At 39.9% G+C, this 14,721-nt stretch overlaps 1 pseudogene; it reads right to left on the minus strand.

Moving 5' to 3' along the window:
* Nucleotides 1-5,206: 5,206 nt before the first annotated feature.
* Nucleotides 5,207-6,160, minus strand: LOC122147374 (annotated as a pseudogene).
* Between the last annotated feature and the right edge of the window lie 8,561 nt (nt 6,161-14,721).

Below are 14,721 nucleotides of genomic sequence, written 5' to 3' on the forward strand. Positions count from 1 at the left end.
TATTACAATGGTGAGTAGTGCTGGAGTCTCATTTACATGGAAACAACACAAAAAAGTTTAACAACTCCCTTAAGCTTGGTCTTTCTAAAGAGAGCTTTACTGTAAACCATCCATCTTTAAATATCAAAGTGCGCTTACAGTTTTACACTTAAAAATGCCACATACTACCACAGAGGTATAATATTTTCCTTTAAGGCACAGTACACTGAATTCATGAACATGAACACGCGCACACACACACACACACACACACACACACATCTCAGCAGAACAAGATAATGTCTTCAAAACAAAACAGACTAAATAGTGGTGGTGGTTTATCAATCAAGGAATGTGAGCAATTCAGCAATCTTGGTTTCTTTATCTGCAAAAGGATGATACCTAAAATACTTAATTAGGGGCGATCTGGGGCAAATTAAAAGTTTTTTTTTTTTTTTGATATTCAGAAGATCAAAGGTACTTTGATGTTCACTATGTTGTAGAGACTAATTCTTTCAAGTCAGTTATATAAACGTGGTTGTTAAGAAAACATGAGCTGGCATCAGCTGCAAATTCTAAAGTGTGCAAGCCACAATACGGTGACATGTTGTGGCTGTAATAAAATGATAAGCGCGTCATGAAGAGCTGCGCGGCTGACTTACCCAGTAGACTATTATAGATTCGGCAGCTAGCGGCAGAAGACTCAGGCGCAAACATATCAGTTTAGTGAAGTTTAAAGACATCCAGCTTTCAAATTTTGATGAGATGAAAATGCAAATGAAAAGTGTTATAAAGTCTCAAAAACTTTTTCTCACTTACATTACAATGGCTAAATCGTACCTTTTCACAAAAGATCAAGAGCTTGCGAAAAAGAGATCGCCCAAGATCCCAGCACTTGCTGCTCAGCTACTAGAGAAATGTCTTACGCGTGTCGGTGCGAACAGAATCCCGAAACAGAATGCATCATTGCAATGAAAATGCATGCGATGACACATTTGCTCAAGTAGTGCTTTCGCCATAAACCTTTATGTTGGCTTTACACATAAAAATTTTATTTTAGGCATGCAGTGCATCATGCATGATGTAGAGGATTCAGTACTTCATGTTTTAAATGAAGGTATAAGCAAGAAAAGGCTGTCAAACATCTCCCAAAACGCGGTCTACTATCATCAAATGGAAGCTAGCTTTTCGTTATTTGACTGTTAATGTTTTTTTTTTCTTAACCATTCTGCTCACATTTCTCTCTCACACACATCAATGAGCAATTCAGCTAAAATGTAAAGGTCTCTCATGTGACCATCAGCATCTTAGATTAATCTATTTGCAGGAAAAGCTAGAGAGGTAAGACCTAGACCATATACCAGCGAAACGGGAATGAGTGTTTTAACTTTGCTTTTGGTAAATTAAAAATCACAAAGACGCATGCAACAATTTTACCAAATTGTCTGTAAGGCATTTAGGAGCTTTTTATTTGAGAAGCAGCTTTAACGATCAGCAAAACATGATAACACTTCTGTAGCAAAAAAAAAAAAAAAAGAAAGAAAGAGTTAAGACAACAAATGCGTGAATTTCTTCCTTGACCTCAGACACACAATAAAGAAATAGCAACCAATATACAATTTCTCATGACTGATATAGAAGCCTTATTTATTTTGTCACTATATTTTGACTATTTTTAAGCAATCATTAACAGCTTTTCGAACTGAACACTTTTCTTTAAAAGTAAGCTCTCTTTGCTGTATCAGGCTGAACGAGAAAATTTTTAGCTTCTTTGGTGAGCATAATAACCATTGCGCATGAAAAGTGATATGATTCTGATGCTTTAACACTTTCGCCAGGTTCGCCAGAAATGCCGGTCGATAAGCCCGATACTACTCCCGCACGTATCGAGTACAATAATTATTTGAGCAGCAAAGACTGTTTAGCACTCGTATTTCCCACCAGATACTCTGCATCTGTTGCTACATATCGCCAGATGGCTCATCTCACGTATAATGCAGCCAGCTTGTGTTTGCATATCTAGTCAAAATATCGAAACCTTGTAGCAAGTATGCTTATGTGAGGATTACTTAAGAATGTCAGTCAAGCTGTTTAGATCGTGGATATGTAGGAGGACTCATCCCGCGAATGCATACTGTGACATTGAAACAGTGACATGCCGTCATCGACATGTAGCCTGCCCATTCTCGGGCGGTCAGCCTAACCAACAGTAATTCAGAATGTTAATTCAGGTCAGAAGAGTTGTATGATCACCGCGAATTGAGAACAACCTATCTCGACGGGAGTACTGTGCTAGGTGTCACTTGTAGCATTTCAAAATGCGGTCCCTTGGATAATTGGTTGAAATGGATGTAGCGTAGGTGTCAATAGATCTTTGAAATCATAGTTCTGCGCCAGAAAAAACCAAATTAAAATATGACGGTAAATTTACGAATTGAAGTGCGCTGACAGTGCTATCAAGTGACTGTTTTTTTTTTTTTTCTTTTTTTTGTATCATTCGTAAGTGTTTCTTCTTGAATGTTGTTTCTGGATTGTAGACTGTTGGGAGTTTAGAGTTGACGAGATGTTGGCATATTTGCACGAACTGTGCACCTCACAAATACGAAGTAATGTTGCCTTACACAAGCAAAGCCAGATACGCTTGCATGGGCATCAGCAGGCTGCTAGACGTTTCTCTTGAGACAGCATGACTTGTCCTGTCATGTGCCGATAACCAAACACTTTCAGAAAGAATCACATTTCAGTAAACGATATGTCAATGGCTCTTTACAGGTAATGGAATAATCCAAAATGTAACGCGACGTTGGCTCTTGTCAGTAGACTTCCATATATAATCAAAATCCAGAGAGTCTTCATGTCCCCAAAAGTGGCAAAATATATATCCAGAGGGGGATCTTGGGGTATTCCACCGCTTTCAAGCATTTTGCCAACTTGCATTTCTTCCACTCCATTTGATTTTGGTCATCCCAAGATGCCTAAAATATACTTCCCACCAACACAATGAAGAAGGGTCAAAAGAATAACACTCAACCACTGTTTTTAATGACCAATCATTTGGTAAAAAACGAAGGTCAGGGAATGTAAATGGAATTCATATATCAATAGCAGCAAACTTAAAAGTTTTTTTTTTTTTCTTTATGGATACTGACTGATGTGATTCTTAAACTCTTAATGGCATCAACAACATTGCAAAAATTGTGCTATATTTTGTAACACAGCCAAACGATTCTAAGGGAGTTATGTTTTGTTTAATGAAAGCGTGTCGGGTATTCCATTGGTCACGAGCTAAGATTTGTCTTAAGGCACTTTTGTCCATACGGGGCAGGTGAAGATGATGTACTAGTAATTACTGAGGGCTGTCCTGTTCCTCTAGTACTTGAAGTAGTCTGGGGGGTCCCCACCTTTTGCTTTGTTCATTAATAATCACTTTTACGCTGCTCCAGATCACTTGCTCTTACTGTTTTGCCCCGTGGCCGTATTAAATGCATTTTTGTTCCGTATTTTTTTTGTTGTCATGTGGTGTTAATCAAGAGTGCGCTTGCGGACGTGATAGTAAGCGGAATCTAGTCAAACAGCCACTCACCCCTACTACTGTTGAAATCCTTTTGCCTCTCCAAGTGGCTGTGGAGGATCACATTGCTGGGTCTCGTCGTGGTAAGATACCTAAATCTCTGCTCGTTCAATGCTTGCTTAAGTCTGGTTTCACTCTCTGTGGGCTCGCAGGGGTATAGACGAGGATCCTTGTGCTTTGTCGGCACGGCTTCGTGTGCACCTGCCGATTTTCTGTTGCTTTGGGACAGACTGAGTCTGTGTTGAAATGCTCACAAATTCGGAGAAGCCGACCACTGAGTCTCACTAATTCCACATGTGTGAACTTTTTGCTCATGGGCTCGATGTTGCTGTGTTATGAAGGTCTCCCCCTCCAGTCGATCCTTCCTTGTTAGGAATTTTGTGATTGTGCCTTCCTGATTCTGGAGAGGCTGGAGCGCATTCTGGACGCCTGGAGAACTGTGCCGTTGCCGGAAGTTCTCCTGTCCTGCTTCTCTCGCTGGCTTTTTGTTTCCGGTCTCAACACAAAGGCACCAGCAGGCAGAAGGCACAAAGACCCCAGTGAGAGGATCACTTAAAGCTTTCGCCACAGAGCTATCAATATCATAAATAGACAAGAGGTGCCTTGGGACCACTGGTGGTTGCCTTGCCAACTCCACAGGTGATCACGCGACTGTGAGGAGAGGGGTGGCACTGGTCACGAGTGGGAGAGCTGAGGCCTGGCTATGAGCTCGGCGCACATGATCTCCCTTTGTTGCAGCTCGTCCTCACCATGCCAGAGTGTTGGGGAGAAGTGCGCTACTGAGACCACAAGAAAACTTGACCCGCTTTATGGCAGCGACGCACCTTCATTTTCAGCTTTCAGCGGGTCGGGACGCCAGAGTTTCAAAGAGCCACTAAATGATCGCCAGTAGCATTCCCCGGGGTTCCCATCCAGGCTATCTGAGTGAGGAGATTTGAGCTGGTCCTAGGACCGCCACTCACAGGCAGGGGCATAGGGAAAGCGTTGGGTTGTTCTTTAGATGCATCTGGCAAAGAGAAACGCCTGCAAAAGAGGTAAGGTCAGGCCAGGCTTGTTGAGACATTGTTATTTCACGTGGAAACAGAGCTGCAAATTTGGCAATGGGACGTCAAATGTCAGCGCTAGCACCAAAATCTTTTTATGCGCACTGTTACTCCCAAATAGAGATATTGGAGGTTAACTAAGCCACGATAACATTTCAGGGTGCAGCTTGCTCCAAGCTGGTTTCCATTTAGGTATAGCCTACGGAGGTTGGTAAGATTTGCGAAGCACACTTTTTTGGACTGGTGGATATTTGATTGCTGCCCAAAAATGTAATAAATTCTAAACCTTCGAAACCCTTGGAGTCAAGTGGGCACGGGATATCTCTGATGTAATACCACTAAGGTGCAAATTTCTAGGCCATTTGGCGGTTTAGGTATAAGATCTGCTATACCTGAATTGTGTTCTTTTGACAGCTGACAATTAATGCCCAAAGCAGAAGGGTGTGAGCTTTTGAATGTGCAGGGGCTGGGTGGCGGAGAGGGGTAGGGATTCTGCAGCTTGAGTAGGAACACAATTGGCCAGTTTTTAACCAGCTGGCGTCACCAGCGACAAATCCCCCTTGACATATAGTTTTAGGAGGGAATTGGTAGTTTTTGGGGTGCTTTGGGTGCACTAATTAGGTGCAATTGGCTTGAAGGTGCCGGGTAGACTTGGCCGCCCACTCTCAGGTGGGAGGGGGCATCCGTACATCAAAGTCACTTTCCTGTCCCATGGGGCACTCAATGGCTTGAGCTTTGTAGTCTCCTTTAAGAGGTCCGTCCATACAGGGTCAGTGGTGTCGTCACAAATAGCCTCTCCAATGAAATATTAGTAGGCAGTATTCTCCAACCGGGCTTTCAAAGGCAACAGATCACAAGATGCAATTCCATGGCGTTATCATCCATCCAACTGCAGTTCCCACTATCCGCCAAATGTGCCCAGAAACTCCAAGATAGGAAGCTTCTGGATCCTAGTTCCTCTATGTCTGCAATTTGAGTAGGGGCCAGGCGAATCGGAAAATGTTGCTCAGTGTAGGCTTTGAATCAGATTGTCATTTAAAGTCGAGAACCTTCGGTTTATGTAATTTGTTGAAGGCTCCTTTTCTCAATGAACTTGATTAAAGTGTAGGTCAGCCTGGAGGTTTATTCCCAAGTAGACGATCCCATCAGAATGTGTCAGCACGGAGGCTCTTTTACCATCCATTGTTATTTTAAGTGCAACTGTTTCAAGGCACTGAAGCCCCACAAATGCCCCCTCTCCCCAATGTTCTGGAGTTTGTTGTTCCCCAGCTGGAGTGAGACTGCGTGTGTGAAATTCACAAAAGAGTTGGGGTAAAGATGTACAGAAGGTTGTTCTGGAAATTCAAAATGGTAGAGGCTGGACACTGTGGCGGTTGCGAAGCTGCGTAGGTGCTGTACACAGTTTATTTTGCTCACAGTTCACATAGAGGAGTTCTCGATGGACATTTTGCAGAGCAACGAAGCGCTGGCAGGGTTTCTAGACTCCCGGCACGGCAGGTCCGAATCCGAGATCACAAAAATGTACCCGATATGGGAAAAAGGCCACCACAGAACAAGCAGCCAGCATTTTGCCTTTTACAGAATCCCCCAGTAAAACCACTTTAGGTAACCTTAGAGGGGGGAAACAAACTAGAACAATCAAACGACAAATGCCTGTTTCCCATTGGAGTTCGCACACGCTAATGCCAGATCCTTACAGCAGGGTGTTTAAAACAAGCCCTCTGCGCAACGACAAGAGAACTTGGAAACTCCCTGCTGGTGTGCCTTTTGGATTCAACAACATAAGATATTAGCCTACACTGAAATATAGATTAATCTGTATGTACCAGCATTTCAATCTAAAAAAGGTAGAGAGTTTTTAATACACAAACGTATTGGTGGAGACTAACACGGCAATGAATCGGTTACTGTATGCATCAGCGTATTTCTTTGTGTTTCAGTGTGCATTGAAAGTGCAGTGTGTGTGTGTGTGTGTGTGACCGTGTGTGTGGGGTGGGGGGGGGTCTATCCATGGCATACAGAAGACACGTATCATCACCTTACAGCAAGACGTTATTTAAAATACAGTGCAAGATAGATTATGACCTTATATGTATAAAAAGATAATAATTGTACCACTCACCGGCAAATGTTAAATATGTCCTTCTTTTCAGATAACACCGGACACTGAGAGCGCCAAGAGAGAGGACTATTCCCATACAGTTAGGTTCAGATTTCAGTCGCAGCCTCTCGTCGTCAGGCTCCACTTGTACAAAACATATATTCTGTCATAAACATCCAAGGGTTACTGAGCTCTTTGGCGGCATCTCAAACACGAACGAGCAGCGTATTTGCACTGGTAAATTTATTCGTTTCAAAACCAAAATTAAAATGATAATTATAGCAGTGGTGAAATCGAATACAATAACAAGTCCCGAACATTCTTCCGTTAAATAAGAAGTCTGAACATCAGTTTAGATAACGCAATTTGAACGGACAGTTTCTCTAAACAGTTCAGGACGAGAAAAAAATAAAAAAAAAAAAAAACACTGATACAGATCTTAATAAATTAATCGCACATCAATCCATCGCTCGTCGCGGCTCAGCCGATTACCGTGAAATCGGAAATCGACCCAGTAAGTCTGCACGTTTTTGGGATTATGCAGGTTGCGAGATTAAAGAAGAAGAAGAAGAAAAAAAAAAAAAAAAACTACGAGCTCTGATGTCAGAACGGACCGAAGAAATTAATAATTCAGCTGAGCCCCCCCCTAAAATGCCTCGAAAGAAGAGACGGATGACAAAATCTAAGCACCAATCATCAAAATCAAAAAGAAAAGCATTGTTGGTGCAGTCCTCGTACGTGTAATAGACCAGTCTTATAAACCAACTAGTACACCTGTCCTCTTCTAAGTGTTGTTGGGTTTTTGTTGCCTGCAGTGAGCTCCCACACGGTGAAGCGGAGTGAGAGAAAATGCAGAGATTGAAAAATGAGGAGCGAGAGAGGTGAGGGAGAGAAAAGGGAGCGAAAGAGAGAGAGAGAGACGTGAAAGAACTAGATCGACCGAGAGAGAGAACAGGAAAGAGCTTGGAAGCCGAAAATATCGTATAGGGAACAAAATTCAACTTCATAGTCACCCCATCAATACACTCATAGTGAAGACAATAATAACGCAGCGCTCTGCCAGTGGTCTTTTCGTTGACGGGATAGGGAAATGATGAACGCGTGTAACCTTAGGGGTGGATAACGGCCAGTCGAGCGCCGCGTCGTAAAGGAGACAGATTTCCTGACAAGCAGGCCGCCGCAGCGCATATAAGTTATATGACTATATATATATATATCTAATATACACTAGATATATATATAATAATAGTTATATAGATACATTTATTCTGTTATTTTACAATATTATATCTCGCGCGCGTGCGCGAGGGGTTAGATGAGAGAGAGAGAGGAGGGAGGAGAAGGGAGGGCGAATGGACCAGTCGAACAAATATTGAAGAGCGAACATCTAACTTCAAATGTCTCTTGAAACACTCAATAGTGAACACACTAACAGTACCTCTCTTTCTCGTGTGTTTTGTTGTTGAGGGATCTCTGGAAATGGTGGACGCCGCTAAATACTCGCTAGCTGGATTCACGGCCAGGTTTGGTACGCGCCTGGTTGCCTGGGCAGCCCAGCAGGAGGATTACAGCGCCGCGTTGGGATTCTTTATTTTGCTTTATTTTAGCAACTTATAAGATTTGCGTGTGCTTACACGGCCACCGCATTCAGAAATGCGGAGCAAAGTCACACACATTAGCTTGAGCTGATTGCGCGCACCAGCAATACATCCTTTATAGTTTGTTGACCAGTTCGCCAGGGATGGTAATTATTATTGATAGACATACAGGTGCGCGCCGTTTTCTTTATCGACTTCGTTATGTCTTTCAAAGTACAGTGATGGAACACGGTGGGTGATTTGTGGCTCATGCCATGTGCTGTTATACTTGCACGTTATGGCTTGCACTTCGAATCTTCTATTTTGCGGAAGCAGTTCGTTTACACCTTTGATAACAGCAGCAATTGCACTCAGAGGCAGCTTTACAATGAATTTTTAATAAAAAACCTTGCAAACCCCGACCTGTGAGATAGGACCAAGAATAATAGGACAATAGCGAACTTACAGATGACATGCGTCTGTTGTGTGTCACATTTTAACGTTGACAACCATGAAGATACACGAAACCAACGAAATACACATGAAGACCGACAACACACACGGCGCCCTCACCTCTGGCATAGCACCCAATAAGTGAGATGTAGCTCATACACATGGATAGATTTTTTAATTAATATTCTCGCTTTTATATTTTAAATCCATGGTACGCATGATGTGATAAAGGTGGAAATAGGGTAAGGCTGGGTAAAAAAGGTGATTTTGTCACCATTGGTGTCTCAGAAACTGATTTCTGTCAAAAAAATCCAGTTGAATAAATGTGTTTTTCTCTGTACTTGTTTGTTGGGATTGTTGTGGGGTAATTCTATAGAAATTTTTTTTTTCTTTTTTTTTTTTCTTTTTTTCTTTTTTTTTTTATGTAGACATCAACTAAATGACATACTGTATGTTGATGATATGTGAACACATCTAATGATTAACTTAATAATGTAACAAAATAATTTTAACCGAAAACAGAGGACACACACGGCATATTTGTTCATAAATATCAGTATCCAGGAAAAGTTGTTGTATGACTTGTACATGTTACATTACATTTTATTAAAGTTATAAACCCATTGTTTTCGTGAGCATCCAAAACAACAGAATGTTATTTTTTTTTTTTTTTGTTTTTAGACCGTCATCTGCCATGTGCAGAAAAGCCATCAAAATACATCTTTTTATTAGACAAGACGCTATTGTCCTGTAAAGAACAAAAAAATTAAACTCACCCTGAGTGTAATATCATTGTGGCGGTATTGGTGAAAACTTGACCCCAATCATGCTACAAAGAGAATTATAAGTTAAATACTTGTGCTGTGTGTGTGTGTGTGTGTGTGTGTGTGTGTTTGTGGTTTGTGTGCTGTGTGTGTGTGTGTCTGCGTTACTGTTAAAACCATGTTTTAATATTCACATTGGTAGAACACTAGAGCATCATTTCGAGCCTCTATATAACATTTCGGGAGCCTAAAACAACATCTGTTGGATAAACGTGAAAAGAAAAGATAGAAAGTGATTGTTTTGCACCTTCTTAATAGTCTGGAAAATTATTGAAAGAGTTATTGCTTATAGAGAGCCAAAATACACATAGAACTTCCATGCTCTATCCAACCTCTCAACAAGCAAGTAAAACAGCAAAGATCCCCCAGGGGGCTTCACTCAGTTATTAAGCTGTGGCAGCAATGTTGCACTTGTTTATAGTTTGTGATATTTTCTGTTTATAACCAGGTATTGGTGGTGAATACACTTTAAGTCCTGGGTGTTTATAGTGTGAAGTGACAGCCTTTGTCTCTGTGAATATGGGGGTTGTTCTGGTTTTTGTGGTCTGCCTTGTGCTCAAGATTTCCATCCATTTGATATGTTAAACAACTACCTATTTTTCAACTAGCAACAGAAGCAAAAAATACAACTAAGTGGTGGTGCATGAAAAAATAAAAAATAGAAAGAATGAAAACTATAATGTTGTTTGTTTCTGTACAACAGTTTTGTTACTTGGGTTTGGGTTTGAATATGCTTAACGTTAATTCCGCCATTTTTAATGTCAGTGCATCAATATAGTGCAGTGTTTTTTTTTTTTTTTTTTTTGCTTGTTTGTTTATTTCACCACTGAAACTTACTGCCTAACATAAGGAGTGGGAACCAACAAATTTATTGTTCAGTTATTTAAATGGTTATAACCTCCTTCTTGCCTTAAATTAGTTGAGTAATGAGATGCAATATATTGTGAAAGGATCCGGGCGGCCCCCCTACTTGCCATCTTCATTCCTCTTGTGTGGCAATTTTGCATTGTAAAAACACAGTGGCTTTGTGAAGAAGTAACAAAAAATAAAAGTAATAAATAAAAAGACCAATGGCAAGATGTCCAAAGCACCCATTCTTATGTGTTTTTGGTTTCTTTTCTGTTGTATAGCCTTCCTACCAATAAGGAAACAAGCAGAGAATGTAGCCTTCATTCTCCACATGTTTTACAGCTTTCTTTTGACCCTTGCTCCTCGTTTCCGTCAATCAATACAGCATCTAATAAATAGTACATCCCTCCAGCTGCGCAAACAAGTTGATTGACAGGCCAGTCCTGTTGTAATAGGGTATAGAGAGATAGAAGAGATGACATAGTGTGTGGAACGTGCTATCTTGCATGTGGATGAGTGTGGTTTTGGGGGAAATGTCTACTGGGGGCGATTAACCGTGAAGAACTCTATAGAGTCTAGTGGCAAAAATGGCTTTTTGAATCTATCTACATATGTACAACACTCGCGATGATTAACAGCTGTTTATTCTTGTCATGTAGTCTGAAAGCGGATAGCTAAGCCTTCAGGCATGGGAACGCTCGCATTCATCGGTTAGGAAAGCTGAATGTGTTTGAGTGGCAAGGGTTTTTTAGATAGAGATGAAAAATAATAGATTTATGGTATTTTTAGACACGGAGTTTACCCATCTTTAAATGTGTCAAAGAAGGAAGGATGCGAGAAAAACTATGATTATAAATGAAAGATGGGTTATAAGTATATATGGTAATATATATATAGCATAGAATGCCATAGTCTAGAGATGACTAACGGTAGGCCAGGCAGGGGATACTAATGTCCTCTTCACAGTTTGGGAACCATAACAGTTCCACTGTGGCCTCATCCTGTTTCAGATTGAGACTTTGATGCCTCCTCCAAATATTGCACGGTTTATAGGCATACACCACAAAGATAGCAGTTGTAGTCACATTGTGGTCCTACTGGGCTTTGCGACGCCAGAAAGAAAAAAAAAAAAAAAAGAAAAATCAAATAGAACATGTGCAATAGGTGTGTTCTGTTCAAAGCTGATGGTCCTTCAATATGTATAAGCTTGGTGATACGGCTGAAAAATACCGACATTATGAGGTGCCCCATGTGATCTCTTCTGAATTCTGTGCGCGGACAGGCAATCACTTTCAGATAATGAATTTATTGTACCAAAAGAACAATCAAAGTTTCTAATGTTCTTGTCAGAGGCTGTGTTTTAGTTGGCACACACACTATGGTTGTCCACAATGGAAGGACACACATTCCATAATGTTTGTTGCAAGATTATTAAAAATGGTCAAACTGTGTTTAGTCTTATAGAAACAAAAATAACAAAAATAAAAGTAAAATAAATAAAAAAACGGGTCAAAGAGTTTTTTTTAATTTTTTTTTTTTTTATTGCTTTTAGTCAGGTGTGTGTTTATGTAATACACACACGGCACACACACACCTAGAAACACACACACACAACAATATATGTGTGTTTGTGTGCGTGTGTGCTGTGTGTGTTGTGTGTGCTGTGTGTGGGTTGTGTGTGTAAAGGTTAAATATGGTGACCGTGACCCCTGTAATTGCTGTGATGCAAATCTGCATTTTCAGAATCTGTCTTCCAGTGTCGAGCGTGAAATGCTTTCAGAAATCATTCTACAAATGCACCGATTTGCTGTGCAAGAAACATTGTCGTATTATTGATCAATGGAAACATAATGACGTCATATATTGTGTTATTTTTGTTTTATTGGATAATTAAATGTTTTGTTTTTTTCAGGAATTTTGTGAATATAAAGTTCAAAAGCGCAACAATATGGTATTTGAAACACTAAATCATTTACATACATTATAAATGTCTTTATTGTCATCTACGAATCATCTAATGTTCCTTTCTAAACTTCCAATAATAAATAAAACATATATTACCCCAAACCTTTACAATAAAATAATTTACTTTTAGACAGAAAAATAGTATTTAAATGTATGATAAACAATTATTTATTTTTTTAGTTTATTTTGTATTTCTTATGAATTATTATATATTATTATTTCATTATTATTATTATTATTATTAATGGATTAAAATTATAATTACATGCCCAGACAGTTTTTGAGCACCCTGGCATTTTGCGGATTTGCATTTTCAGGAAACCGATGAAATCATTTGAAATCTGGCTAAAACTAAATCACATATTAAGACAGGAAATGGTATGCATTTCGATAAGCTTCGGCCTGGATTGAAATAGGTTGACACATCCGCCTATAGAGACAACGACTAGAGAAAGAAAAAACTCGAGCCGGCCAGCAGAGAGACAGCAATCCTGTAATATGCTGCTCAGTGGGAGCTCGGTACATGCTTATCATGACCAGAGCCTCTAGAAGTTTAAGAAGTGATGCTCCTACGTGGTGCTTTGCTGCTTAGAGTTCTCCCGCAGCTCTGAGTCAGATTTACTCAGCTGTCAATTTCATTTGTGAGCCAATGTGGTTTAATATGCTTCCCAAAGAATCCGACTGGAAAGAGGAAGACAGCCACATGAGCCGATTTTGTTTGTGGTGTTATGATAGTTTGCCAGGCCTGACAAGGGATGACTCTAATTCGAGTTTTTCATTAATATAAATTAATATATTCATTTATATATACTTCATCAACAAAAATAAACAAATAATAATAATAAAAGTGATTGTATCCATAAATATGCTATTGAGTGTGCCTGCCTGGGCAGCTAGGGAGAAAGCAGTCAGCCTCAGGTAATCTCCTCATCTCTGTGGATGAGGGCAGCTTGGCATTTCGAAACTCTGGCAATTTTTCCCTTATACAATAAATGTATCGTAAACGAAAGGTCAGCCTTTCACCGGTTATCACTTTGACTTTTTGACGTTTCTCTCCACCCCCTAAGTACATATCAAACTGTTTCTACACTGAGGGCCTGTGTTTATTTACATAGGGGCAGATATTGGCTCAAAATTCATGCTGTATTAGTAACTTTTTTTTTTACCAAGCATTCATATGATTTAAGCTTGAAAATACTTTAATAACATTTTGTAACACCAATGTAGCATTTGTTTGTATCGTTGAAATATACAACACCAGTAAATAATGAAACTTGCCAGTAAATGCTGAACTACAAAATTCCTGTTAAATGAATCATTTAGAGAAAAAACAAGTTATCAATAATTTAATTAAGTTTTTGCATTTAGACCTTGATTCAAAAAGTCTGAACCACACAAGGATTGATAGCTACTTTGAGCCAACACATATATTCCAATATTTCAAAAAATCTTCCAGACAAAAAATACTGCATTATAAATATAGTGTCTGGGACTACAGTGGTTTCTACCTGCTACATTATATATATGTGTGTGTGTGTGTGTGTGTGTGTGTGTGTGTGTGTGTGTGTGTGTGTGTGTGTGTGTGTGTGTGTGTGTGTGTGTGTGTGTGTGTGTGTGTGAAAAAAAAAAAAAAAAAACTCAGTCAGGTATAGCAAATCACCTTCCTCAATGGCATGCAAAGCCATTTGGACTTTCAACAGCAGTCAGCTGTGGACATTTTGATAAGCACAACATGAAAATAACTGTTCCTTGAGCATTCCAGTCCTGTGTCCCACTGAAGCAACAATTAACTTGGTGGAAGGTACTGTCAAAAGATCTCCCCGGGATAAAGCTGTTGGGACAGTACAAGTCAGAAGATTGAACAAAAAAACAAAACAAAAAACAAACAAACAAAGGCTTATATTCAATGCCTAGTGGCACAGTGAAGTCTGTTATTAGAATTGGAAGGAAGCTGGTACAACACAGACACCTCCCTGGTCACGAACGTCACTTCCAAAACTGGATGGAAAGAGTCCAGAAGAAAACTAGTCCTAAAGGGTTTATCAAGAGGCCCTACAGCAACTCTGAAGGCCATTTGCAGGAATTTCATGACCAAAGAGTGGTCCATTGTGGTGCATGTGACAACTATATCACCAAATTCGCCACAAATGTGGGCGTGTATAGGAGGGTTTGCGAGAAAAAAATCAAAAAAAACAAAACAAAAACCCACGCTCCTCAAGAAAGGCCACATGCCAGTCACCACTGGGCTTTGGGCTAAAACACACCCTTGCAACAATCTTGAATGTTATTTTATTTATTTAATTTATTTTATTTTTTTCTTGCGGCATGAGTTGAATTCAAACTTAAGTACACCAGTATT

This window comes from Cyprinus carpio, chromosome A14, assembly GCF_018340385.1.
Source record: "Cyprinus carpio isolate SPL01 chromosome A14, ASM1834038v1, whole genome shotgun sequence".
In the NCBI taxonomy this organism is placed as follows: Eukaryota; Metazoa; Chordata; class Actinopteri; order Cypriniformes; family Cyprinidae; genus Cyprinus; species Cyprinus carpio.